The 27,885-nt window shown below is 44.1% G+C and overlaps 1 long non-coding RNA gene across 8 annotated transcripts in view; it reads left to right on the top strand.

Moving 5' to 3' along the window:
- Nucleotides 1–27,885, top strand: part of LOC113265912 (uncharacterized) — a 293,640-nt gene that overhangs the window by 70,290 nt on the left and 195,465 nt on the right. For 7 of the 8 annotated variants that reach the window (XR_008958929.1, XR_007188357.2, XR_008958927.1 and 4 more), the window contains one exon: nucleotides 7,125–7,291. This is a non-coding gene — a long non-coding RNA (uncharacterized LOC113265912). Of the gene's footprint in view, nucleotides 1–7,124; nucleotides 14,552–27,885 lie in introns of those variants that run through there. The other variant, XR_007188356.2, reaches the window with a different exon arrangement.

Raw genomic sequence — 27,885 nt, 5'->3', positions numbered from 1 at the left:
TATGTGACAGATTTGGAAATGTGTTAAGTCTGGGCATACAAATTGTGATCCCTAAAGAGCTGTCGTTACAGATTACAGTTTTCAAATTAAGGAACATAGAGGCATGGAAAAGTTAAAAGCTTTTGCTTATTAAGAGTGCTCTTGAAATAATTTATTTGGAGACCCCCTCCCTATAAAGGTTGTGCTGTCCCATAAATGGAAATGAACTTTGAAAAACGTGACAGTGTGATAAAGACACGATTCTCCTCGAGCTCCTGTCTGTGGAATATTCTGTAAGGGTACTAAAAGCATATGGTGCATTTGCCTATCTATAGAATATCTATAGATAAATAGATATATCATACCTCTCTCTTTAGCTAGCCTATTTTTTCCCATGGTAATATTTAGATTGCACGAATTACTAAGTAGATCGGATTTAAAAACATGGCATAAAAGGAAGTGCCTTTCTGTAGAACTCGGGTTAGATTTCTAAATCTGCAGCCTGGCTACAAATAACCGAGCTGTGTTGTTGTTCTTTACGTATCTTCCAAAACACACTGATTTTTATAGGTTTTGATCCATCATTCTCTCAGTAGGACTCCCTGTAAATACTTAAAACGATGATGATCCACTTATTTCAGCATAAGGAAGTTCAAACATTTCGCCCAGCAACTTTATTCTCACCGAAAACTATTCTAAAAGAATGCCCACTTTTTCCCGAGGGTTTGTTGTTTCACGCAGCATTCCCCTTGGAAAGCTCTGGAGCGGTTAAACTCATTTCTGAGCAATTGTTTTCATAAACTCAGTATTTTGCTTCCAGCACTCAAGGCTAGATAGTGTGTAACCTGGTCGCTACCCACTGTTAGCCACGTTGTTTTCACACTTCTCTCCAAGGGCCAAAGATTATCTCCCAGAAGCTCCGAAATAATTCCTGTTTCTGAAATTCATGTGTAAAAGGAAATTTTTAAAGGGAAGAGGGTGCGAATCAAGTTCAAACTCTTAAGAATTTTTGTAAAGGATTGTATCGATTAACAAAAGCTCTCCGGCATCTCCTGGCAGGCGTGTGAGAGGAGGCAGTGGTTGTAATTAATTTTTCGTGAGCGCCGCATATTTGATAATTGCTCTGATTCACGCTATTATATTCCCCTTCCTTCATCCGCAGCAAAACAAGCTTAATTTGATTCATACCCTTAGGAAGAAAAAAAAAAGCCTGAGATTACTCACATGGCTGTGATTCAGTTCTTGGCTCCTGCCTCCTCTTCCTCCTCCTCCTCCCTTTCTCCCACCCTGCCACCCCCATACTCACTCCCACCCAGTGGCGTTGCCATCAAAAAACTGAGTCAGTTCGTTCTTTAAAATGGGTGGGGAAAGAAGACAACTAATAAAAAACTTTTCTGAGCAAAGTATACACTGCAGGAAGACGGGCGAAGCGGCTGCTTATATAACGTGAAAAGCGTGGAACAGAGGCAAGTTCTCCTAGAGAAATATTCAGATTATCTTATGTAAGTCTAGATAGAGTGTGTGCATGCCTGTAGAGGTATGCACATACATAGCCACGTAGGCAGGTTTCTTCTTTTTTAAAAGATTTTTATGTATTTATTTGAGAGAGAGCGAGCGAGCGAGTGAGCGCGCCCACAAGCGGGGGGAGGGGAGCAGAGGGAGGGAGCCCTACTTGGGACTCGATCCCGGGACCTCACAATTATGACCTGAGCCAAAGGCAGCTCCACCGACTGAGCCACCCAGGTGCCCCCACATAGGCAGGTTTCTATGAAAATTCTGTGATATTGGGACTCTCTCATATTCTGTCTACAAAGGTAGTCTTTGGATCTCAAAGGGTACTCAAAAAGGGAATCTTAGCCGCTGTCCAAAGATTTCTGATCATTGTAACACAAAGGTGATAAGGTTGTTTTGCAGCCTCCTACCTCCAAAAGAGCCGTGTCACTTGGAAGCCTCAGATGGTTGGGTTTCCAGCCCCCCCCCCCCCCCCGCCCAGGAGTTGTAAGATTGCTAACTGTGAATGCCAGCTCACCCTTAGTGGTGGCAAACATGACTGAGGCAGCCCTTTCTGGTCATTCCTTGGGTTTTCTCATTTATTCCCATTCTCCAGATGAAACAAAAGCCTTAGTGGGAAATGAGGTGACTTTCCCACGTCCCCACAGGTGATAGTCCCAGAGCCAGTCCCGGGACCCAGGTTGTTTACATCCTGACCTGTAGTTCTGGTTTGTGGGAACCCGACACAGTTGGATCATTGGGTACTTTAGCGATCGCCTGGGGACAAGAGTGGTAGCCCAGAGGAAGTTCTCTGCTGGAGTTCCAAACCTGTCTTTCACTGAGCTGTTCAATCAGGTCTCTGTGCGCCTGGGAACTGACATGCAGGGGAACAAAATCAGACCTTCCCCCCAACTCTCATTTGTAATCTTAACCACCTTCTCTCTGTTTTGCTGGCTTTCCCCCCATTATGTTACCATCTGTCTCACAAACATTGCCTGGATAAAGACAAGTCCGAGCACTTGCTCGAACAGAATGTAGAATGATTTCTTGTATCCCCCAGAGCAGTGTCGAGCACCATCTTTGAGGAGTTCCGTATCTATAAAGTTCGCCCAAGCCTCAGAAATGTCTGGTGGCTGTCCTTTTTATCATTCTTCAGCTATGTTAGATGCTGGCTGGAAACAATTAGCTTTTGTTACAGGGTTTGCGGGATGCTTAAATTTCTTCATATAGTTTTCAGATGGAAACCCATGTAGTTTTCTCCTTTAAGACGTGACATTTGTTTTTTTTTTTTAATTTTTATTATTTGAGAGAGAACACAAGCAGGGGGAGGGACAGAAGGAGAGGGAGAAGCAGACCCCCCAGCTGAGCAGGGAGCCCAATGTGGGGCTCGATCCCAGGACCCTGGGATCATGACCTGAGCTGAGGCCAGCCGCTTAACCAACTGAGCCAGCCAGGTGCCCCAAGACATGACATTTCTTAATGAAAGACCACATAGGAGAGAATGCATGCTGAGGGTTTGTGTGTTTTTTTGTACCCCCTCACACCCTCCATTCCACGGTTTTCCCTTAGGGTAGCTATCGTAAATTTTATGTCTTGTGACCCTGTAGAGAGAATAAACAGTGGGTCGGTCTCAGGTACTTTTTTTTTTTTTAATTTAAATTCAATTAGCCAGCGTATAGTACATCATTAGTTTTTGATCTCAGGTGCTTTTTCCTGAGCCTGGAACCACTTCCTCACACCTCTGTTTGCAGGCCCCCTGCCCCCCCGCCCCCCACACACTCTGGACAGAGCCGTAGCTTTTCCCTGGTCTTTGACCCATCTGGGCCGACTGGAATGGAAGTTCTTTTTGTCTTCCCTGGCTGGCCCTGCCCCAATTCCGTACTGGATTTTGGAAATTCCGAGAAGTTTGGGCAGAAAGACCCAAACAGATGTCAAGTGTAAAATCAGAGGAGTATTTTAAACTGCTGAAGCAGTTTTGGGAGCATATTTTGGGAGCAAAATATGGCTTGGCTAGGTGTTTGTCCTCACTGGTAAAATAGGTTACAAGTGATTCTTTAAAAAAAAAAAGTTACGGAACTGTATTTTTCTTGTGCAGAAATGTGGTTTGGGAAATGACTAAGGTGTGTATTACTCTGAAATGATGGCGCAAAGAGCAACCAAAGGGTAGAGATTACATGATAATGATAATAGGAAAGCCAACCTTTAGGGGCACCTCAATCGGTTAAGCATCCGACTCTTGATTTCAGCTCAGGTCCTGATCTCCGGGTCGTGAGTTCAGGCCCTGTGTTGGGCTCCATGCCCGAAAGGAAAGGAAAGGAAAGGAAAGGAAAGGAAAGGAAAGGAAAGGAAAAAAAAGAAAAGAGGGAGAGAAAAGCCAACCTTTATACAGTGTTTACTATCTGTCGGGTAGACACGGCCCTCAGCACTTTACATATATTAAATTTTTAAACCTAGGTACCACAGCTAGGAATGGCAGAGCCAAGATTCGAATCCCAGCAAGTCTGGCTCCAAGCTTTTAAAATGTTATAGATTCTTTCAGATGCCAAAGTTTTAGGTGTTCGATTTTTATTAACGTTCTGTTTTCATAGTCTGTTTTTATTTCCATTGAAAGCCGTGTAATTATAGATTTTATGTTCTCTCTGTATCGTACGAAGGTAACTTTCTTTAAGCCAATAAAATTTTACTCAAAAAAGTCAGTGGCTAGATTAATATATCCCTTTTGAAGCATGAATACGTTTTAATAACGAGAACTATGTACACACAGTGAAAATACCAAGGCTTCAAAAGTGTAATTGGGAAATGCACTTCTTAATTATAGTGTGTGAGTTTAATTTCTGAAAGTCAATTCTATATGGAAATTTAATGTAGGGTTTATTCCAGCAAAACCCTACAGGGAGTCCCTTTGTAAAGCGAATAGTCAGCTCGTGAATTAACTCTTTTTCACTCTTTCAGTGTGTGTGCTCTTTCTCTGGCTTCCTCTGCCAATCTGATAATTAGATATTTGAACAGTTTTATATACTCTAGAAATAGCATGTATTTTCTGTATCATAACCAGATTAGTTCCCCATCAAGGCATAATCAACAATAAATGCCAAGCCTTAGTCCGGGCAGTTGCTGACTTTGCTTAAGGTTAAAGGAAGTATGCTGAAAAGAGATAACTGTAGTGAAACTGCTCAGACCGAGCCTTCCAGATTTCTTGTGTGAGGAATTGCACTTCTTATTACTGCGTTCTTCCTGTCTGCGTAATACCTGGGAACAATTTATTCCATGTAATGCCACTCCCATCTTGGTAGTAAACTTTTTCCTGAAGAGGAAGATTTTTAGGCATGCCCACTTATTTGATTGGAATTTTCACAGATGACAGTTGATGATTTTCAAGTTTTTCTTGTGCAGCTTGTAGCAGGTTGGGATTAAAGGACTGTGCAGATTGGTGTGAGTGTGTGTGTATGATGTGGGTGTATTGTATGTGTGTGTTGGAGCGGGTAGCTCAGGTTAGAATGTGAATCACAATAAATGCAAAAGTGAAAGCCTCTGCGTGGCTCTCATGCTCCCGACCACTTCCTGAAGAACCTGCCACGTGGGCCCCAGACTTGGACTTGAACTTGGGTCCTCAGGACAGGAAGAGTCCGAGTCCCCCGTGGTAAAAGCCTCTAGTAGACCTAAATGTGTAAAACCTGTTTACTGCTGTCAGACAAACTCGAACTCTTGGTTGCTTCAGTTGGAATAAAAAATCGTCAACGGACAGCTATGGAGTTTTATTTTTTTATTTTTTTTAATATTTTAATTTATTTATTCAATAGAGATAGAGACAGCCAGCGAGAGAGGGAACACAAGCAGGGGGAGTGGGAGAGGAAGAAGCAGGCTCATAGCAGAGGAGCCTGATGTGGGGCTCGATCCCGTAACGCCGGGATCACGCCCTGAGCCGAAGGCAGACGCTCAACCGCTGTGCCGCCCAGGCGCCCCCAGCTATGGAGTTTTAAATATTTGGGAATAGAGCCAGAGCTTTGCCGTCCCTTAAAAATAATCTTGCAACTTTCTCATTTACATGATCCCGTCCTTTGAAACCATTTAGAACGTGCCTTCTGATCCCGTAATGTACAAGTTATAAAGGAAATATGTGAACTTGTCAGATTAACTACAATCACCAGCCTAATAAAACTGAGTCACATCCAAAAGGGCTCCACTTACGCTACCCTCCCGTTCTAGGGAAAATGTGGCCGGGGGAGGCAGTGTGAGTCATCACCTGGTTTGTTTGACATACGCTTCCTTCCATAAATTGGGAATGGCAAGCAGCACAGTGTTCTGGGCTTGTCTCGGAGAAAGAGCTGTTGCAGCCTTGCATGATCAAAATAGGGCCTTTAGGTTTGAAGGATGAAGTTAAGCCCATGTTTTGGCTTCAGATGTTGGGGGAAGGGGAAACTGACAGACCCAGACAAAGAACATTTGTAAGTACCATGGGGGCGGGCGGCAAAGAAACCGTAGGGGGTTTTCACAATTGAATTTTTCCTAGGATATAAATATTTAAGAAATAAATTGGAGGCGTTTAAATAAAAACAGATTGGTAGGTAGTTCGTTGGGGGGCAGCTCATTTACTTAGTAAGAATGTTCTTGATGTGAGCAGTCTAAAATGATGACACGAGAGAGAGAGCACGGGGCGGGGGGAGACCTATATATGATTTGGTAGTTACCATACACGTTTGCAAATTTGTCGTGACATTGTTTAATTTTGCCGGAGTTACCCAACCATTTTGAAAGAAACGCATTTTGGCTAAGAAACTTCTTCGTGGCAAACTTGGAATCTCCTTCACCGGTATTTTGAGGGGATGGGAAGAGAGGAGACTTACATGTCTCTTACGTGTTTTCCTACAGGAGTTTTAGAGAGGTTCCCTGGAGCCTTTTATAATAAAGCCGTTTAGAATGCAAAATTGTTGGGGAGACCGTGGAGGAAGGAGGAGTATATTTATAGCTGAAGTGGGTTTGTAAACTCAGCCTCTGCCTTGGGATTAATTTTTAATATGTGCCAGGCATTCCTCTGATTTCCATCCTGGCTTGGTTGTGGCTCTTTTCTCTCTGTCTGTGTGAAGCTTGGGTGTTCTCTGTTTTAAAGCCGGAGTTGTCACAGCCTGGGCGTTTTCTGTTTCGGCTTATGGCTTTTTTTTTTTTCTCTTTTCCTGAATGAGTGTCCTTTGTGTAACCCCAGTAATTCAGAAATCCTGCAGTCATAGGGACTGCCCTGTCATGTGACTTAGGTACTAGGCGCTGCCTGTGATTGGTCAGCAGCTAATTGGCGGGTCCCTATAAGAGGTCCCGCTTCGGGTGTCCAGCCACTCTCCTGCCTGGAGTGCTGCTCGACAGAGGCAGAGGTGGGAGGGGGGGTGGCGGATGTCCAGTGATTCAACCACATGTGATAGATGACCAAGTGACTGCTTCCTTGGGGTCCGCACATCAGTGGAAGACACCCACACTGGTTGTGGCTGACTTCATCAAACTCTGGCTCCCCGAACCGGTAACTGTCACTTTAATATAGCTTACTGATTAAACTCAGAAAAATGCAGCTAAAGTTTTTTTTTTTTTTTTGCCAGGAACTTGTGTGGACTTACTCCCTGTTCTCCCCCCCCCCCCCACTCCCCTTGTTCTTATTCGTTTTGTAACAGGAATGAAATGCAGTTAACTCTTTAGAAAACTTTCGCAGGAAAAGCGCCTCGTGTGATCTGGAACAAAGACATTTTATAATCAGATTTATCAAGCTGTGAAGAGGGAGTTTTAGCGAACGGAAGCAGCAGCATTCTGTCACCAGGAAATACTGCTTTATCCAGAATTGGTAAGTGAAAAGTGGCATCGCTCCCTAATAGATATCATATGGTGTATGTGGGAATTGTAAAATTGTTCACAGACCCCTAACAACTGTGTTGAACCAGAGAACACATAAACAGGGTGAGGAATTCGAGAGAGAAGTAACCCAAGAATATAGCATAAAGGCTGGGAAGAAGCCAGGTTATTAACAAAGATGAGCTGGGCTCTACCAGTTTAGACAAATACATGTAATATAACTCATTGGCTTCCCCCCCAGTTCTTTTTAGTGGGGAGAGACAAATCAAATGGGTTGTTTGGTAGAGTTGGGGCATTGACATTCCATGGGTATAGATTTCCATTTAGTCTGAATAGAATGTATAGTATTTGAAGGGATGCTTTCAGAATTCCTCAGCTCACTCTTCTATCTCTCCCTCCACCCAAGGATGTCAAGCATTTAGTTAGAACTCTACAAAATGAAAGTTTAAGTAATGCATTGGAAACATTTTCTACTGATCGTGAAGGGCAGATTAAGCTGGTAATAGACTTTTTTACATTTGTGTCATGAATTTTTAAGACTGTTTTATTGGATTACAATGAGTACAACAAAAGGGTGGATATTTCTAAATGGTCCGTCTTGTTTTGAGAGATTGTGATTAGCTGTTCTTACTAGTGAACATGTGTCTGTCTGTCTTCCTCTGAAACAAATTCAGTTTTGTCATCTTGAATCTGAGCTGCCCCTATGTTTAAAATTTCCAGAAAGATACAATAAAGCTTCGAATACCTGTGTGCTATACCATAGATTCTCATTTGCCAACTGTAAAAAACCACAGTTTTGTATTAGGCATTTTATATTTGATTTCTTGATTTGGCTTTTTAAGAATGATTGTGCCGGGAAAGTGGACTAGAATAAGAAAATATAATTTGAAGGGTGGGAGGCTACCTGATCTTACCAGTTTTCTTATTGGTCAATAGAAGCAATCATGTGATGTCTACTTACAGAATCAAATGGGGAAAAAAAATGTTGGTTAACTGCTAGTGATTATATAGGCAGTTTTGGTGATGTTCCTTTATGAATGTGACTGTATATAATTGAAATTGTTATTGACAGAGTGGTAAGTTTGGGGTTATATAGGATACAGCGTTATTTATTTGTTTTTTTTAACGACCTTAAGCCAAATTGAAAATTGACTCTGTCTGTCTGACTTTTGCTTCCCATTCCGTTAAATTGAAAGGGAGAAATGTGTAATAAAAAACAGGATCTCAGTGTTGCAGTTTCTCTCTGTTGGCACTGGAGTGCGATGAGGTTGGAGGGGAGGGGGATGAATCTAGGAGGATCTGTTAATTATTTTTTTCCTTACACACTTTGAGAACTCTTGGTCAATTTTTCTCAGACTAGTAGTTCTCAAGACTTTTGCCTAAGGATTTATTTTCAAAGAAGTAAATAAAAAGCAAGGTGAACATAGCCGTTAAGGGCAGTCCAATAAATCAGACTGGTGATCCAAACGTGTGACTATTACAAGTTATTTGACTTAGTTAAGGTGTGGCTGAGGATGGGGAAAAATGCTATTTGTTTCCCTGAAGCCCCTGAATTTGGGGGGTGTAGAATCTTGAAGGCAGAAAAATGGTGACAGAGCTTTAAGATATTTACAGCTAACTTCTATCCGACTGTGAGCTTGTGTTCAGTGATTCAGAGCTCAAAGTAATTGTGAATTTCATGTAAATACTTGGGCGAAATCATGATGATTTAATAAGCTGGCTAAATACTGCTATGCTTAATGGAAAAAAAAAAGCCTCTGTAATTTCTAGGTTTTACTCATCCATTTAGAAGCCATTGTTTCGAATGACAAAAATATAATAGAAGCAGGTTGAAACAATGGATACCCGAAAGTAGATTCCAGAACAATTCTTTTCAATCTCCGTGTTTTTAATTCTGTCTGCTCTTTTGCTATCAGTTTCTTAATTTTCAGAAATATGTTGTAAAATAACTACCATAACATTGCCCTGAATTCTCCACTTGGGGTTATTGAGGGGATTAATATTTTTGTATACTCTGAAAAGATATTAATGGTATGCATATGTCTTTGTGGGCCTGAGAAACGACAAACTGAAGGGATTCTGGGCAAAATAATGTCTCGAAAATTGTATCTGATGTTTGCATATTCAGGGATCTAAACACGTTCCCTTTGGGCTTGTTTCTTAAATTTTGGCGTGGTGTGCAGTTTTGTCCAATGGCATTTTTTTTGGAGGTAGGTATACGGCTGTGTGTATATATTTGACTGGAGGGGGGGGAACTTTAATTGTCAGTGAAACAAGTGGCTGTTTGTTAGAACCCAGATAAGCCTCCTAGTGTTGTTCCTATGACAACTGAGGGGTTGGGTGTTGAAATGTAGCTTTAAGTTCTCGGTTTGGAAATGTCATTCAGACCTCCCACTACAGTCTCATTGAGTAGGAGGATAATGAGAAGGGGAAAAAGCCATGAAGCAGTAGGAGTATCTCCGTTCATTTCATGTCTTCCTGACTTGCCTTTGTGTACAGATCGCCATGGGAGTGGTAAACACAGGTTGTGAACAAAGCGATACTTCAGGATAAAATAAATGGAAGGGGGTCAGAAAAGTTGGGGAAGATAAATAACAACATATGGGGATAATAACGAGGCAGGAGAAGGCGGCTTCCATGGGTTTGTGCAAATCCTTTATCCAGTGCTGACCAGCAGTGAGAACATCTTGAACCAGTTACTGTGCAGCTTTTCGAGAGCTGCAGACCTTTCCTTAAAATGCAGCGTGGAGCATTCTGCGTTCCTTTGGTAGCAGGACACTTTACCACTTTGGCATGACGTTGGCTCACCTCCTCTAGGCTGGCCGCAGAGGATACGGTTTGCTTTGAAGGTACACGTTTTTAAGTCAATTATTTGTCATTTCGTAGCTTGTCTGTTTCCTGTGGGAAACATAAGGTTGTACTGTGAAGATCGTGGTGAAACTTAAGTTTTTCTCCAGTATTCAAACATGGCTTTGAAAAACCCTTCGAGACTACTTGCGACCTGTTTGTAGAGATGACTGGTTGGCTGGCTGTCTTTCGGGGCACTGTATTTGGGTTGCGGGGAGGGGGTTGTTTAGATCATATTTGGCATAGATTAATTATGCAGTCATGAATTTTCCATGCCTGAAGGGCTTCCTATTTTCCACTCCTAAGTGGTTTTTGACTATTTATTTGGTCATTAACCACGTCCGGAAGTCAGAAAGGAAGAGAAGACTTCAATGGGTTTTGCCCCTTACTTACTATAATATATAGGTCCACCATCTCTTCTGAATCCAGAAAGCTCTGAAAACCAAAAGACTGTCATGTAAAGAGCTTAGTAGTAAGTCCTGACCTGGACCACCGATGGCTATTTATCGACTCTGTTTATCCCACTTAGTAGCAGTGTTTGTATGTCTTACTGTAGAAATAGTAATGTGTTTGATGGCGGAGCGCAGACCCCCCCCCCCCGGGAGTGTTTTATAGGTAGAATAGTCACCCCGTCATCTTTATCAAATCATCATCAGCAGCAGCAGAGTGTCAGATAAGGGTTTGTGGACCTCTGATTACTGAGACACATGGAGTTTGCAGTCTATGCCAGGCACTGCTGTAAGTGGCTCACGGACCTCCAGAGGAGTGCCTGGCACATAGAGGTATAAAATGCTTTACATATATTCACTTATTTAATCCTCACAAAAACTGGGTGTTGCCAATGTGATCGTCATCCCCATTTGACGTGGGGAAACTGAGGCACAGAGTGGTGACGCAACTTGCCCAAAGTGACACAGTAGGAGAGCCCAGGTTTGGAAGCAAGCAGTCTGACCGGAGTCTCCTCTTAAGGAGCCCACGGCAGGTAGGAGAGAAGCCTGGAGACGTGGCCCTGGGACTCTTGACTGAGTCCGAGGGGCGGGTCAGCTATGTACCTGATTCCTAGTCACCCTGTGCCCTGGTGTCATCAGAAGCTGATGACCCCACCACCATGGTCATGGTCAAGGGCCTGCTGTGGCATGCTTACACCAGGTTCTCCTGGGTGGGAGTGTGGGAGATCCGGGGGGCTGAGAGGCTATTAATCTCTTTTCAGGCTTCCCAGCATTGATCTGCATCAGCGGGCAGCCTGACTTCTTTATCTTGAAAAATTAAGACACACAAAACAACTCTTTCCTCAGCCCCAAGGAAAACGATCTTGAGTGGCAGGCGGGAAAGTCTCTGAGACCCTTTTCCGGACCCCTAACCCCGCAGGAGGTCTGGGCTCTGCTGAGGGCCTGGGTCGCCATGGAGGGAGTGAGCTCCCTGGCTTGGGAGGCACACTGGGACAAAGCAGGGGCCCCTTGGGGGGAATTCAGACAGCCTGGGGAACTTGGGCTGCACGACTCTGAATGCACAAAAGGATACTTCTAGCAGTACTTTCAAAACAGTTTAAAAGGCATCTAATACCTATGTATTTCTAGGGCTAAAAAATCTCATTTATGCCAAGCTGACAGCCGCCTTCCCATTGTACTCCCCAAATTCGCTATCCCTCTATTCTGCTTGATTTTTCTTGTTCGCACTTATCTCCGTCTCATGTATTACTTATGTATTCGCTTGCCATTTCGGTCAATTACTGGCAGACATGTTAGTTTTTGAACTCACTTAAGGATCCTCGATTTCCTTCTCTTTGATCTCCATCTTCAAACTTATTCCCTCCCATCAATCTCAGACTTCTATCAATGATGAAAGTTTCTCTGTGCATTGCGTTTTCTTACTTATTAGTTATTTTTATATTCACAACCCTGAGAATTTCTTAAACAAACAGTTTTGATTGTGCAATCAGTATTTGGAGAACTGATGTCTTCATTCAGGAGAGGAAACTAGCCACATTTGAATATAATCGTTGAGTATTTTTAAAATCAAGACTATTTTAGATTACTAAGGAGGATATGCAAAGTAAAATACTTCCATATTTTGTGAACTGCCTTCAATTTAGACAGGGAGCTTGGGAACTATACCAAATATTGATTCCAGTGAAAACATGGAAACCCTCGTTTCCGTGGGTTAACAGGCTAAACCCACCTACTGGGTACTGCTTTTTCGGGGGGAGGGAAAAATTAAGGAAAAGACCCATATAAAACAATTCTAAAATATTACATTAAAGAATGTAAGTGATCTAATTCTTGGACATTTCCTAGCTCAAGTTCCTAAGTTCTCAACTGTAACCTATTGCCTTTGAATCCTATGTTGATTCTGGTTTATACATTCCAAAGTATTTCGGATAATCTAAAACACAAAATGAAAAATACATATATCGTATTAACTAAATAATGCAGTCACGTAACTAGATCATTAGAGTGCTTACATAGTTGATTTTCTGTCTTTAATTCTTAAGGGAACAGATTAGATGCATATAAAATTGAATACAATATGCTTTTGTAAGTATAATATTTGGGACATTTTGGTTTTCTTTGTTATATTTTAATAGCAAAATAGCTTCTTGTGCTTTCATTCCCGTGGTCAACCTAATGAAGTAATACCTTGCTTAAAAACAAAGTGTAACTGCTTACTTGAAGGTAGAAGGTGGAGTCATTGCTTATGAAAAGCAAGGTAAGGTGTTATCTTAAAGGATCTTCCTTTCCTGCCTTGGAAGACTTTCATTCTCCTTAAGCATTTATTCTACTAAAAGCCCATTGCTGGTGGTGGCCTTGGAGGAATGCTTTAGTTTTCCCGCCTCTCCTAAAAGCAAGATGGGTAAAGACTTTTTAAATGAAAGCCCATCGATTTCTCTCAGTTCAGATTTGTGTGACGTCTACGTCGAATGAGACTAAAGTTCTTAAAAATGAGAGCAACTGAGTTGAGTTTGTACAGGCCCAGCGAGAAACTTCCCAGGGTGCTTTCAAAGTTCTGATCACCTGGGGAAAAAACTCTCCGAACTTCCAGGCATTTTCTAGTGAGTATCAAGTATGTGACAGTGGTTACCCTGACCCCAAGAAGGTGCCTGTTGACAGCACCCATTGAAGTGCTTGCTCCCCGAGAGTCCCAGGCTTTGGAAACAAGTAGCCCTGTGCTTCAAGCTCATTCTGCCCCTTGCTGGTTGAGTAAACTACTCCATTTATTTCCCTAAGCCCTAGAGAGTGGAGTGTCAGTCGGAACTAGCTCAGAGGGCTGTCGGGTGAAATGAGAGAACACGTGTAAGGCACCTGCTGTGATCACTGGATTAGTGGTGCTTAACACACTTGAGTTCCCTTCCCGCATCCTTTCGGGAACAGACTTCAGTTTAGTCTCAAAGCCTGCGGATCCGTTCTAATAAGTTCTAGGTCTTTCTGTTTTGCATCAGATGAAGGAAAACAGGGATGGCAATGGTGGCCGCCATTTCCCCTCCACTTCGCCCCCGTGTTCTAGGTAGGCACTCTCACAAGTGCTCAGCCTGCATTGTCCTGTTTAATCCTCCAGACAACCCACTGGTGCAGTGAGTATGCCCATTTCATAGATGAGGACACTGAGGCACAGGGCTGAGGGACATGTTTGGGGCCACTCATTCCCCTGATAAGCTGGACCCACAGTCTGGATCCAGATGGGCTCTCACCAGTATAGACGGGTAAGAACTTCTGGCAGAAAAGCAGAATAAAAGTTGACTGAACCTGAAAGTCTCAGAAATGGTCTTCTCATTTCTATTCTGCCAAGTGTCACATCTTCCAGGCCTGGCCCTCTCAATATTGAAATACACAGTTGACTTTTTCTGCTTCTTATTTCACGAATCGACGGGAGCAGTTTTAGTCATTTGTGTTTTATGAGTTTAAATTAGGCCACTAAAGTCCAAGAGGGGAATTCCTTGTTTTCATTTGATCTCATGCACTAACAAATTTACTCATGTAACTTCCCCTATTTTTTTTTCTCTCAAATGTTTTCACTTGAAAGTGGGGGTGGGAGGGAGAAGTATGTGAGCATTTGGGTTCCAGGGATGCACTTTCAGTAGGCTTTCTGGAGATTCTTGATCTGGTATAGAATGAATCCTTAGGAAAGTAAAATGAGTAAGAGTGTATAATGACTAATGTTTTTCTCCTTTATCTCCATCTAGTTCTGGGTGCAATCTGAAAGGGCAAAACTGCAAAGTCAGGAATTGCAGGGGGGCGCCTGGGTGGCTCAGTTGGTTAAGCATCTGCCTTAGGTGGCTCAGGTCATGATCTCAGGGTCCTGGGATCAAGCTGCATATTGGGCTCCCTGCAGAGCTTCTCCCTCTCCCACTGCTACCCCCCCCCACTTGTGTTTGCTCTTTCTCTCTCTCTGTCAAATAAAAAAGTAAAAATCTTTAAAAAAAGAATTGCAGGAAGCCATCTATGTGCATAAAAGCCTCCCTTTGGATGAGGAGTTGATTTTCAGAGTATGAGAAAGGGGTTTCACATTGAGAATGTCCTCCTCTTTCAAATGCGGGCTGAGAATTTGACTTGGAAGGTGAGAGGGGGCTACCCTAGCCCACGGATTCAGGGTGCTTAGAAATCTCTCTCTCTCTTTTTAAAGATTTTATGTATTTGAGGGGTGCCTGGGTGGCACAGTTGTTAAGCGTCTGCCTTCGGCTCAGGGCGTGATCCCGGTGTTCTGGGATCGAGCCCCACGTCAGGCTCCTCTGCTGAGAGCCTGCTTCTTCCTCTCCCACTCCCCCTGCTTGTGTTCCCTCTCTCCCTGGCTGTCTCTCTCTCTGTCAAATAAATAAATAAAATCTTAAAAAAAATTAAAGATTTTATGTATTGGAGAGAGAGATAGAGCGTGAGTGGGGGGAGGGAGAGGGAGAGGCAAACTCCATGGTGAGTAGGGAGCCCAGTGCAGGACCCTGAGATCACATCCTGAGCCAAAGGCAGACGCCTAACTGGCTGAGCCACCCAGGTGCTCCTAGAAATCTCTTTTAAAACCTCTCCTGGCCTTGGACTGAGCCTGCTCTTGACAGGATACACTAATGGAGCCTGCTTGCCTTCCTTCCCTCCTTCCTCCCTCCTCCCTCCCTCCCTCCCTCTCTCCCTCCATGTCTTCCTCCCTTCTCCCTGTCTCCCTCGCTCCCTCCCTCCCTGCTTCCTTTATCCATATTCTCACATAACTGATTCAACGCCTACCTGCAGACAGAAGAAAGAAAGGACAGGGTGAGGGTCCATTAGGGGAAGGCAACCCACTCTTTGTTCCTTTCCCCTCGGTGACTACATCTTTTATTTGATCCTTTGCCATTTTTGCGACAAGGCACATTTCACAGGCTGACATATATAAAAGTCTTTAAGCATCTTCCTTTGGCAGCCGGGCTTCTTTTTTAAAGTCAGGGGAAAAAAAGGCTTGTGACAGGAAAATAATGCAGAGAAATGGTCTTTCTTTCTTTTTTGATGGTGGTGGAAGAAGGGCCCCTAGTAGGGAACGTGGCAGGAAATACAGCCTAAGAACTCCTGCGCTTTCAACTCCTTTCCCTGTTTGTAGCACACTAAGAGACGGCAAAGGCATCCACAACGATGTCTTGGAAAAGAATTTTTCAGGAGAATTTAAGCTAATTTGGAGGAAAAAATCCTGCTCCGCACTCAGTTAAGTTTTTTGCGAGTTTCTGAAAATACCTTCAAGTGGAGATGTGAAAAATGAGGGCTACCTTCTCTCTCGGAGGGGACGCGGATACGCAGGGAAGGAGGATTTCCACTACGAATACTTTGTGATTTTTTTCACCTGGCAGTCGTTTGCCATCGGTTTTGAAAAACACCTAAGTAACCATTTCAGTTCTTTGTCATGGTGCAAACCTTGTGTGTTTTCTGGTACAGGGTTGACCACAGCAGCAAAGACAATGAAAGCACTTTCTATGTTCAGCACAAGCTGTGAGGTCTGCGTCAATGGGAGGTGTGCGCGGTGCAGTGGAGGGAAATAGTAAGGTAGAAGCAAGAGAAAATTACTCGAACTCTGAAAGGCTGGCGCATCATCTCCGGGCTCTTCTCTCCAAGCAGGATCCAGTGCTACCATTTTCTCCACCCTGTTTGACATCCATACTCATAAACCCCTTCCTATAATCGCAGGGAGAGACTAAAACTGTTCTTTCTCCCCTCCCCCCCCAGCCCTGCATGATTTCTCTCAATGTTTGGGGAAATGATCACTCGCCAGCAACTCCCGTCCACCTGGCCCTTGAAGTATGGGGTGTTTGGTTAGGTGTCAACAAAAATGACCCCAGGTGCCAACTAGACTTGAGAAGCTTGTAGCAGAACAATTGGCAAAGACATCATGTGGGAAATGTTCATTTTACAAACATGGGGTGTATACCTACCCCTGCCAGGTGGTGTTTTCGGTCTGGGAATACAACAGTGAACAAGGTCCCTGCCTGCGTGGCCGGGCCGGGGTGAGGGGGGTGAGGAGGCTGACACAGGAAGTATAAGCCAGGTGTCCCTAGGTACCTACGGAGAAAAAGAAAAAGAAAACCAGGTCAGCCAGATGAGTATCCGGGAGTCCGGGGAAGAGCAGCTTTTGGGAAAGGCCTCTCCCATGTTGTGATATTGGCTCAGAGGCTTCCCTGTGGGTCTGTGGAGGAAGAAGGTTCTAGGCAGAGGAAACAAAACCACTGCAGTGGAGACAGGAGGAGCAAGCTTGGTATGTCCGAGGGTTAGGAAGGAGGCCAGTGTGGCACAGCAGGCAAGGGGGAAGGAAACAGAAGAGGTCTGGAGGGTAGTGAATGTCAGATCGCGTAGGGCCCTGTTGGCCATAGAAGCTGCTAGAGGGTAGGAGATGAGAACGAGAGAGAAGGAAGGTGGCGTTCCGAGAGTATGGGCGATTCATGTAGGGATCCTGGAGAGCCCAGCCCACGGTGCCTCGTAACTGGAGTGTGTACAAGTCTCCTAGGGCTCTCTTTGGGTAAAATGCTGCTTCTGTCAGTTAAATGAGGATATGAAAACCTTGGTAGAGCACAAGAAAGTTGAACTATCAGCTCCTTATCAGTGAAGGAGCCTGAAGTGGGTAACCCTTCCTGTCCCCTTTATTCCTCCGCGAGGTGTAGGGTCCTCAGGTGACTAGCCCTGGGATGTTTCTAGGCCCTACAGCCTCGCCAAAAACTCACTCCCCGTGGGGCATGTCTTTGGCCATTTTGCACTCAGTGAAACAGGTTAGAATTTGGAACTGCCACGATTTTCAAGCACTTCGGTGTTAAAAAATGCCATGTTTTCTTTTTCGTAGCCCTCAGGTTTACGTTCAGTTAATTGACAGATGTCCTCGTAATTCTGTACGAAAACTTGCTCGATCCGGGTTAGACAGCTGTGTTACGCTGCAGTCGTGTTACAGTTGGAGGCAGAAAGGGAGCGTGGGAAAGTCAGAGCAGTTGCCCCATTGGGAGGAGTGGACTTATATCAGCTTTTTCTCTTTTTAAATCATTGCGTTAAAGACATTTTTGTAGTCTCTTCAAGATAGAGTTGATTGCTGTAAATGGCTTGCAGCCCCTCATCTATCGTCACCTGATAGTAAAAGTCCTCCCTTTTGTGTAAGGTATGTACGATTTCTGTCCTCCGGGGCTTTTCACATTCACTGACGTGGCTTCAGAACAGACACAGAATGTATGTACACGTCCTTGCATTGACATTGGACCATGCAGCCGGGTCTGACAACACAGAAGGGGTCGCAGGGGCTTGATAGCTCTTTGTGGCAATTGTCCAGATTTATCTTTCCTTCACACCACCTGAGATGTCATCCCTGAACTCCTCTCATCGAGCCCGACTTTCCACTGGTTAGTTATGCATTTGGGTTAGCACTCATATTCTTTGAGCCAGGGACCCACCTGTAGAAAAGAGTTACTGGTTTTGTCATTTATAGTTGAGTTCAACTGGACCGGATTTCCTCACTGCCTCTGGCTGAAACTGACTGAGAGAATGAGTTTCACTTGTGGGTTGGAGAAATTAGTAATTGGGGAACATAGAGTGTTTGGTGGAGGAGGGCCTAGTTCGCTCCTTTCCACCCACCCCCTGAGATAGGAACTCAGTACTGGGAGAAGGGAGTGGAGCGTTGGCTCTTCAGACAGAAGCCAGCTTCCTTGGATGAGCGGGATGCGGAGCTGAGAGAGAAAGGTGTGGAAGCGGATAAGGAAGGATGTAGGAGAGCCCCAGGAGACCTGCAAATTTCTGGTCCTACACCCAGGTGGCCTTGGGCCCTTGCCTTACTTCTTTCTGGCATCCCCGACCTGGGGCCCGTTCCTGCTTAGCTCCTGAGAAATGAGGGGCGTGTTCCTGATAGAGCAAGGAATTCAGGAATGGGAGTCCAAGCCCCCACGTCCCCCCAATTCTCCTGTGTACATCCCTCAACTGAATCTGCTTTCTAGGTGAAATATAGAGAGCTGGGTATTAAGGTCCCTTTTCCACCAGTCTCTGACTTCTAGCTTTGAGGGAGACACATGTGTTATCCGTGAAGCGGTGTATTCTCTTTGGTCCTTTGTCTAAGACTGGTCACGTCTGATGGTCTCCTGGGGCCTGAGCCGTTTTACCCCATGCACCCCGGGATTTCCTCCTCTGCTTCCCCCATATAAATAGACAATTTGCTGCCTGCGTTCTAAGACCTTGATATTTCTGCCTTTGACTGGAGTCTATTCTGGAACGACTGTGTGGGGGCTGGGCACTGCAAAATGAGTCAGTTCCTGCAGTTTGGTTACAAGTTCTCAAAAAGTATTTCAGAATGTGGATGTGGTCAGCAGAGTCATTTTCCAGGCATCTAAAAGGAAACCCACATCAACTGTAAGAATTGAGCTGAGAACCAATGGCCCTGCACGGCAGAACCGGGCCTGCTTTTCCTCAAAGGAAAGCCTATAGCTGCCCTCGATCTAGCTTACTCTGTAGATCTTAAAGGAGCCTTCATCCTCGCGCTTGCAAATCACATTGTAGCCGTGACGGATTTGCACGTACAGAGAGCTAGAGGTTTGGCCTTTGTCACTCTTTCAATGTGGGCACAAGTTTGACATCAGAAATTATTTTTGTAAAATGGAATCTTAAGGGATTAGCATCCAGTGAGCACGAAGTGTGAAACGGGGCTTCAGGACAGGAACATTGGTGATTTTAGCTAATGTGCCGAGGAAGAGCGAAGATAGTTTAGGTACCACTGGAGTCCGTGAAAATACCATTATTTCGTTCACTGATTGAGTTCCGAAGCTATGTAGAGTGAGCAGCAGTACCAAGAAAAAGAATTCTATCCTTTTCAAGCTTTAAAAGCATTTCAAGTTTGTCGTGATATTTGGAGACTATTTTAGTTCAGCACTGGTGGATTCTGTTATCCACTTGGGGAACCACGAATTATGTAAGATTTTGATCGAGTTCATTACCTGTTTGGCACCATCCGTGAAAACCGATGGGGTTTTCGATAATAAGGAAACTGCTTAGAAAAAATGGGCAGACGGTTTGAACAGACACTTCCCCAAAGAACACAGACAAATGACAGATAAGCACATGAAACGATGTTCACCATCTGTAGTCATTAAGCAAATGCAAATTGAGATACCAGCGATGTACCACGATACACCTATTTGAATGGCTGCAGTGAAAAAGTCTGATCATACCAAGTGCTGGTGAGTTTGCGGATGGTCTAGAACTCTTAATACGTTTAGGTAGATATGTAAAATGGCACAGACATTTTGGGAGATGCCTGGCTACGTCTTACATCGTTAAACCTGACACTAACCGTGGGATCCAGATATTCCACTCCTAGAGAAAAGAAAGCCTGTGTCTACACGTTTATAGCGATTTTATAAGTAATAGCTAAAAACTGGAAGCAGCCTCAAGGTCCATCAGCAGGTGAATGGATTAACAAATTGTGGTGTATCTGTCTGAGGGATACTACCCAACAATGAAAAGTGAGCTCTTCCTAGAGTCAACAACGTGGAGGGACCCCCACCCTACGTGAAAGAAGCCAGACAGGAAAGAACTATCTACTGTATGATTCAATTTATATACAATTCTAGAACATGCAGAGACATTTAGAATGACAGAAAGCTGGGTGCCTGGGTGGCTCAGTCCTGCCTTCAGCTCAGGTCATGATCCTGGGGTCCTGGGATCGAGTCCCAAGTCAGGCTTCCTGCTTAGCAGGGAGCCTGCTTCTCCCTCTGCCTCTGCTCCTTCTCCCTGCTCGTGCTCTCTCACTCTCTCTCAAATAAATAAATAAAATCTTTAAAAAAAATTTAGAATGATAGACAGCAGATCCCTGGTTGCTTGGGGTGGGAGAGGTAGGGTGGCAAGGATTACAAAAGGGCACTTGGGGCTGGTGGATAATCTCACTAGCTTGGTGTGGTGATGATTTCACAGGTGTATGCATGTGTCAAAACTTAGATTGCACACTTTCAACATGTGCAGGTGATTGTGTGTTAGTTATTCCTCAATTAAGAAAAACTAAAAAAAAAAAGCAATCACTGTGATGGTAGATGGGGCGTTAATAATACCCTCATTTGAAAAAAAAGAAAGACTTAGTATCTCTTAGGAAAAAAAAACTGATGATACTTAAATGCTTTGGGGATAGAAATAGAACCTTCTAGTACAGACGAGAAACTGAAGTTAAACCGAACGTAATAAATGTGAAAGCTTTAGTCACTCCTATTTCCAAGGCATTGAAACAAGTGGTTCAAGATGGATCTTGGCCAGCACTGTGGGGCCAGGTGCCTGCCCTGGTTTAGATACCTTTGCCCTCAAACACAGCTACTGTAGCGCTCTCCAGATGATAAGGGAGGGCTCAGGCATCTGAAGGAGGGTTCCGATTGCAAAGATAAGACATGAAAACACCACCTTCAGATTCTACCCTTGTTAGAGAACTAAATCTATTTGCAGAGCACATGGAAATTAACAAAGCACTTTCATAAACCTCATTTTGTGCGATCATCTCCACAATCGCATTATAGGTAAGGTCGGTATTCTCATCTGCTTGGGGAACACACTGAGACCCAGAGAAGCCACATTGTTTGCTGGATCACAGAGACCCCAACTTTTTGTGCAGACATCACCGATCTTCCTGCTGTACCTTGCTGCTTTCCCGAATTTCTGTCGTTGACTATTTGGCCAGGATTCTTTGCTCATTGATTCGTCAGGCAGTCACTAGAGTCCCCTCTCTTTGTATATGAGCTGTTCATGGCGGGGATCTTTAATCCTGTTTCCCCATCTGTAAATGGGTAGTAACCGAACTGTAGGCTTCATGAGATTCTCGTAAGGGTCAAAGGCTCATATGGTGAAAGAGCCGTGGATGTTCGTAAACACCGCAAACACAGCGGGGTTCATATTTACTACGTACGTGATTTCCGTATTGGGCCTGCTTACTGATGGCACGACGCTGAGTGAGCGGCTTTGTAGGACCAACAGGTAGATGGAGAGCTTCATTCCGTTAGTGGCATCATGACTTCCATCAAGATAGTCAAGTTCCATAATAAGTGAAATGATTTTAAACTCTTCCTTAAAAGATACTGAACAGTCCTTAGTTGGGCTCCTGGTGATTGAAACTGGTGGCTTTGAAAGGACACAAGACAGCCGAAGGTAGGTGCCGTGAGGGCTTACTTAGCCTACAAGGTTGGCCCATCCACGCTTGGCACCTTTTTCCTTCTTGGCTATGTTGCCTGCCATTTATTTCTCTTTGCCCTTTGTCTCATTCGGTGACCCTCTCGCTTGAGTATCCCTCTTCCTTTGTGATGGGTCTGTTGCCAACCAGACTTCTCCCCAGCTTACGTGATGAACGATGTGGAGACATGTAGCCTTTGTACTCCCTGGGATGGTGTTTCACAAACCATGTTTTCAGGAGACAGGGAAAAACTGTGGTCGAATAAGTTCAGGAAGAGCTGGGTTGTATAACATTAAATAGGTTTCTTTCCTGCAGGACTTCTCAGAACTTTGAATGTTTGTATGGAAGCTTCAAGAGGAGCGTATGGTTACATCTACAACATTTCCCAGATTTAATCGATTGAAAGAATTGGTGTGTGTGTGTGTGTGTGTGTGTGTGTGTGTGTGTGTAATCGTCTCTTGGTTTAATACTCCGAACTTGAACACACTTCGGAAAATGCCGTTTTGTAACTTGTTATTTGATATGTTGGTAAAATGACAATTTTCCGACGAGTTTTCGGTCTGTCCCTCCTGGCACATCGAATACAAAACATGACTTGTTTTCTTGACTGGGTCTCAAGAGTTCCAGTTTCTAAACTTTTTATTCATGGTTTTAAAGCTCCTTCAGGTTTCTTTTAACCTTCGAAAATCAGGAGATGTAATCATAGGAGGGCACAGAGATGGTAAGGTTTTGCCTAAGGATAAAAGTCCATGGAAGGAATTTCTCTCTCTCTCTCTCTCTCTTTTTTCCCCCCACCAAATTGTCTAGATTCTGCCCTTTGAAGTACCTCCACTTACTCCATCCCTAAGTCCATGGTCTGTCTTGACTTCCATAGGAGCATTTAGGAAAGAAAAGTCAGGTACACACCAGCTCTCTGGTGGGCGTGGGGCTTGAGTTAACTGTGGGGGACTACAGCCGTAGGATTCTTCGACCTCTCAGCAAGAATTATCATTGTATGGAATTTTTCTTCTTTTCTTTTCTTTTCTTTTCTTTTTTTAACAGTTTGTTCCCCAGACCACAGAAAGTGGAATAATCAGTATAGGACATAAAAGAGAGATAATGTCAGAATGAATAGTAATTGTCAGCGAGAAATTGGCCTGCCAGCTAGGAATGGGAAGCGGGTGAACGAAATGGGGGTTTAGGGATGTTGAGCTGCGATGCGGACCAGGTGATTCGGGACTTAGGCGAGTTGGGATCGTTTCTGGCCTGTCACATCTCCACGGGATGTGTGGGCAACCCACAGGCCGCGGATGCCAGGAAAGCGCAGTCTTGTGGTTTGGATCGCTCATTAGGCTCTTGAGTTCGTGGCTCTTCTAGGCTTGCCTACTTACATCTAGTGTGTTCTCATTAGAAGTTGAGGGTCCCCCTTCATATCTGAGCTTCTTAGGCCCGGCCATTTTCTGGAAATGCTATTCCTTGCAATTCCTTTTTGACTGAAAATCACTACCCCGGTACCTTGCCATTCACATTCCCCAGATTACCCCCCTCCCACGCCCTCCCCACATACACACACATTCTCTTACCCTCTTTAGCCAGTCCTTTCAAGGTTATGTTATCCTTTACTGCCAACTATCTCTCCTGACCCCTTTCTCCACTCCTAGAAAGAGGAACCAGATTTCCCCTGTGTTACCATGAATATAAACAGCAGTTGTGTTTCTGTTATTTACCCTTTCAACCTAGCAGTAAAGTTTGCCACCACGTCTCCCTCCACCTTGCACAGGAAGAGAGACTTCCTTCCTTCATCTCTTGCCTTTGCTCAGGTCTTTGAATAATCTTCCCTTTCTCTCTGACTCCAGATGCTCACCTTCTTACCTTTTTTTTTTTTTTAAACTCCCGAGCGAGTTACTCCTTCTGTATCCTTCCCCTCCCAACTTCCGGTTCTCTCCGTCCAATACCCTTCCTCTTCCACCTAGTTACCAGGACCACCCATGAAGCTGTTCCCTCGTCGACGAGTACCTACATGGGGTGGCTGGGTGTCCCATACACCCCTTTTCCCCTGGGCTGTATTGACCTACATCTCTCCTCCTTGTCCTTTGCCATTTTCCATGGCCCTCCCTCTTCGCTATCCCTCTTCCCTTTAATATTCTAGACTACTTCTGTGATCTCAAAATCCATCTCCACTTGTAAGCAGCGAGCTTCATCTTTGGATATTTTTGTCTTCATTACGTTTTGAGTCTGGCTCATTTAAATTAGATGGATAGTGTTTCTCTAAGCACTGACATGCGCTCGACAACACCATCCATATATTGGCAAACACCTTCCACTGTGAGCATAGACCTAGTCCAGGATCAACTAATAAGGAGGGAAGAAGGGGAGAAAAATGCTGTCGTCACGACTTTTCAGGGCCCTTGGTCAGTGCTGAGTTATTACCACCGAAACACTTTTGGTTTCTTTCTGACCAGTTGAACTGGTCATACATTCACTGGGCAGCGATCACTGTGGGAGCGAATATTTGATATTTTATACTGCTGGCTTCCTTCCGTTCTCCAGACGTTTAAAAATAGCCAGTTCTGCCCTTTTCCTTTATTTAGCGCACATCAGGACAGTCTTTATAAATGTCAATTAGCTGTTTTGTTTTCTCTTTCTTACACAAGTAGAATCCAGGTTGTCATCCTGTTCCTCTTGGTGAATGTCTTGTGGGTGTTGGCACGAGGTCATCAGATAGTATCAGCAGGCATGATATATACATGTAGCCCTCCATCATTTCGAACCACTTTTATTAGCCCCTCCAGATCTTCCCATGTGAGCTTTCTTCCCTGTTCCTTTGTGGTGTGGGCCATTTACCCAAACCAATAATTAAAAAGAAATCCACATACTACCATAGACCTCCTAATAATTGACGCCCAGTACTGCTTCTGGTAGACACCTATGGTTTTTAGAAGAGGCTTCCTTTGATCACAATAGAGTTCATTTTGTAACCTTCACAAGCAAAAGAAATTATAACGCACGGATGTTGCTTTTGTTCTTTTCTTTCTTCTGTTCTCTTCCCTCCCTCTTCTGTTCTCTTCCCTCCCCCGCCATTCCCTGTTCAGTTGTCTCGAATTTTTTCATTTCACCAGAGTAGATCTTGCTTACTTATATGGAATTGAGGGCGTTTCGGAGAGCCTTCCTGAACCCCCAGGACTCTTCTGTACTGCAAAGGTTTATATAGCAACACGCACTCTGAGACAGTGCTATCACTGACCTGTGCTCTGTTAGGAAAATATGCTCTTTTACAAGTAGCTTGAGCCTATAAGCACCCATAAATCTTACAGAAAGGTACCATAAAACTGAGATGGGAAGCAAGTATTGTTTAAAGGATAAAGAAATACAAGAATTTTCCTGACATGGAGATACTCTTTCACTAATTTTTGGTTTATTTTATTTTATGTGTTCCAAAGATTTTATTTTGAAGTCCTCTCTACACCCAACTTGGGGCTCGAGCCTACCACCCCAAGATGAAGTGTTCCATGCTCTGCCGACTGAGCCAGTCAGACACCCCTTGGTTTATTTTTTGAAGTGTGTTAGTACCGGTGCCAGGCACTTAATTCAGATTTCTTTGACGAATAGTAGAAGAGGACTGTGCTAGTCCCTGGGGAATCTCAGAAGAATAGGACTCCGATCTTACCCTCAAAGAGCTCACCTTCTCAGAGGGAGACACATTTCTAAACAAATAATTGAACAGCAATTGGGCTCGTGTGTCTGGCGGAGACACAGACTGAATGATCTGGAAGCTGGCCCTGGGTAGCATGTAGCTAACTTTCCAGAAGACTCTGGGAAGGCCTTTGAGAATCCTAGAAGAGTCTCTCTGAGCTGGGCCTAGCAGAGGGGGAAGAACAGTGGGCCAAGCCGTTTGCAGAGGCCGAGTATTCACTCCTCTTCACTCCATCTGAGCTGAGTGAAACTTGAGGGGAAGAGTGAAGAGAGACCAAGTGAAGACTTTAGCACTGTGAACACATTCAGTGACCAAAGGAGTTTTCTCCAGTGGCAAAAGCAGAGGCGTGCTGATTTGATTATAAATGAAACCTGCAGTATTGGGGGGGCTGTGTGATACGGGTGCCTTTAGAAAATAGCACGGGGTTCGGGGGCGCCTGGGTGGCACAGCGGTTAAGCGTCTGCCTTCGGCTCAGGGCGTGATCCCGGCGTGATGGGATCGAGCCCCACATCAGGCTCCTCCGCTATGAGCCTGTTTCTTCCTCTCCCACTCCCCCTGCCTGTGTTCCCTCTCTCTCTGGCTGTCTCTACTTCTGTCAAATAAATAAACAAAATCTTAAAAAAAAAAGAAAGAAAGAAAGAAAGAAAATAGCACGAAGCTTAGAAAGGAGACCAGCTTTAGAAAGACCCCAGTAATGTAGCATCGTAATGGGTTAATTGTGATTAAATCAACGTCTGAGTCAAGGAATCTTGGAGGAACTGCCTGCGTGGTTATTTATAGGTTCAGAAAACAGTCACCTTGTTTTGATACTCTTTATTTTTTTTTAACTTAACCATTGATAGAATGCAAATGACTTTCTTTTCTTCAATGATAAGAGTTCCTCCCTACAGCTGCACACTGCTGACATTATATGGAGCAAATTGAGGGGTTCCTTTCAGAGCGGGGGAGTGACAGTGAGATATATTTGCACGTGGATTTGAGTTCAGTTAATTTCTGGAACTTGTCCATAAGAAGGCTGTTACTTAGGTGAAAATTATCCTTTTTCTCGGAGCGTTTTTAATGAGTGAAATGATTCATGTTTTCATCCAGCGATTGTGTAAAAAAGAAAATTTGGTTTTCGTTGAGAAGGATTAAAGGCATGTGTCTAATTGCTAAATATTATTTTTAAGAAACTAGTCTGAGTCCGTCTTTATGGGTTCTAAGTGGTTTCGCCTTTAGAAGCTTGTTTTAGGATCTTGTGCCAACCCCATCCCTTCCCAGGCCTGTTCAGACTAGAATTATCTGGCAGGGCAGGTCGGTTCTTTTCTTTTCTTTTTTTTTTTTTAAATGTCTTAAGCAGGAGCGTCTCAGAAAAGGTTCACCTTGCTCTTAGGTTGACTTGCAGAGCAATTTACTAAATAGAGCGATGTGAGAGTCAAGTGACCATCAGCTGGTGTGAATGTTTTTGGTCAGTCTAGTCATGGGATCTCAGGTATGTGAGGGTTGGATGGCCTGCCATCCCACGCTGGCCGTGGTGAGACCCTGGCTCAGATACTCTTACCGTCACACAAAAGGAATCCCCAGCTCACAAGAACGTACTTGAATTAGTCACCTGCATTTCAAAGGTTGGTTTTTTTCTCTGACATCATTTCAGCCCCTGACACACTGTGTATGTGTGCATTTCTTTCCTGGGCTGTCGTCGAGTTAAGGAGCTTAGTTGTTTTGGTTTTTTGTAAACGACTTTATTGAGGTGTCATTGGTATACAAAGAACTGTACGATTTGATGAGTTTGAACGTGATGCAAACACGCATGATGCTAGCACGACAATGGAGGCGTAGCAGACATGTCCAACACTTCCTGAAGTTTCCTTGTGTGCGTGCGACCAGAACACTTCCCATGAGATCTCCCCCATGGGAGACCATTTTTGTTCACTTCAAAAAGTAAAGTCTGACTTGGTTAGAATAGCATTCTGGGGGGCGCCTGGGTGGCTCAGTCATTAAGCGTCTGCCTTCGGCTCAGGGCGTGATCCCGGCGTTATGGGATCAAGCCCCACATCGGGCTCCTCCGCTGGAAGCCTGCTTCTTCCTCTCCCACTCCCCCTGCTGTGTTCCCTCTCTCACTGGCTGTCTCTTTCTCTGTCAAATAAATAAATAAAATCTTAAAAAAAAAAAAAGAATAGCATTCTGGGGTGTGTTCTGTCAAATCCATGACTATATTTTAGAAGTTGACTGTACTAGTGAGTTACAGAAAGCTGCGGGTACATGCCCTCAAATATGTGAGATCTCCTGGATTTGGGTCAGAGGGGCCATCTAGAGCCCAACTTGACAGTTTTGACTTGAGAAGGTGAACCTTCGGGCAGTGCTATGATATCGGTCATCCCTCTCCATTGACTTCCATGTACAGTGCTTGTGGTCAACATTTCTTTCCCCAAACTACAATTTCTTTTTTTTTTTTTAAAGATTTTATTTATTTATTTGAC

Source organism: Ursus arctos, chromosome X (assembly GCF_023065955.2).
Source record: "Ursus arctos isolate Adak ecotype North America chromosome X, UrsArc2.0, whole genome shotgun sequence".
NCBI classification, from domain to species: domain Eukaryota; kingdom Metazoa; phylum Chordata; class Mammalia; order Carnivora; family Ursidae; genus Ursus; species Ursus arctos.
Note: the sequence above shows the minus strand (reverse complement) of the source record. Positions and strands in the feature narration are given on the sequence as shown.